The following is a 1,357-nucleotide window of genomic DNA, read 5'->3' as shown; positions in this document are numbered from 1 at the left end:
ATTTACTTTCCTATCAGAAAAGATACTGTTGAAGAAAATCTAAGCATTTTTACTGTCTTAAAAGGTGATGACAGGCACAAAAATAAAAAATTGAAAAAAAATTAAAAACACACATCATTGTAAAATCAATAAATTCATCGTTTCCCTAAGAATCTAAAATATAGATTAAACTAATCTTAAAAATAAGACTTTCAAGTATAGCTTTGCTCAATATTGAAAGACAACAAACAAATTATATTAACATAGAAAATATAATTGACAATTTTGCAAGCAGAAAGGCAAGAAAAATGAATTTTTCAGTATTTATTTTTGAGTTGACTGTTAATGTATGGTATGTTCAATTTAATTGTTATTTAATAATTATTTATATTTAAAATGAATAAAAAAGGCTACAAATTATTACATTTATTTATTTGTAAATACATAGGTACCTAAAATTCCAAAGTATGTTTTAAAATTTGGAAAAATTAATTTTTCAATTTTCAAGAGTGAGGAGGGGGCCATTCATTTTATTTACACACGGGCCCAAATTGGTGTAGTTGCGGCACTGTGACTCCACTCCCAAGTATGAATAAGAGAAGTGTACTAAAAAGTATACAAATAGAAGTACAAACAAATTATATTTGGAATACTATATTAACTATTAAGACAACCTCACGGTATCTCCTGGGTAGGTAACGCTAATGTAAGCTCAGAATAAATTATATGGGTAGGTATATTATAAACGAGTCAAACCTGTGATTGTGGTAATATGTAGGGAAATATTACTACCAAACCACCAAACGATGTATGGATATTTTACGCCCTTAAGTGTTGTTTTGGGATAATGCGCTAAAACGTATTCCTTTTCCACCACCACACCCCTAAAAACCAGAAGCAATTGCTTCTGAAAAACATGATTCGCTACTCCACTGGGCACAGAGCTAATAATTTAACATTTATTAAAAATGTGCTAAATGGCGAAATCGATTTTCCAATGTTATCTCAAATTAAATCACAAAATTGTTCACATCACATGTCGTTCTGATGTTTTATTCCATTCCACAACCTTATTCCCTATATAACATTCTTATTATTACAAAAAACAACCACTCCGTCATGGAATGTTACAAACCAATTTGAACATCTATTATTTTGTTTAAAATATTCAACAATAGGCGTTATTAATTATTATATAATATGTTATTCATACCTACCTACTAAAAACCGTATTACTTAAACAATTGTTGGGTATAAAAACTTACTATCTGTAGGTACTTTACTTATTTGGTTCACCACAAACCGTGGGTATTCCTAAAACTTCATATGTTTTTCCAGTATTTGTTTGTCTGGCAGAAAGCTATAACATTTTTTTATG

The sequence above is a fragment of the Acyrthosiphon pisum genome, chromosome A2, assembly GCF_005508785.2.
Source record: "Acyrthosiphon pisum isolate AL4f chromosome A2, pea_aphid_22Mar2018_4r6ur, whole genome shotgun sequence".
NCBI lineage: Eukaryota > Metazoa > Arthropoda > Insecta > Hemiptera > Aphididae > Acyrthosiphon > Acyrthosiphon pisum.
The sequence above is the reverse complement of the archived record's forward strand: the minus strand, read 5'-3'. Positions refer to the sequence as shown.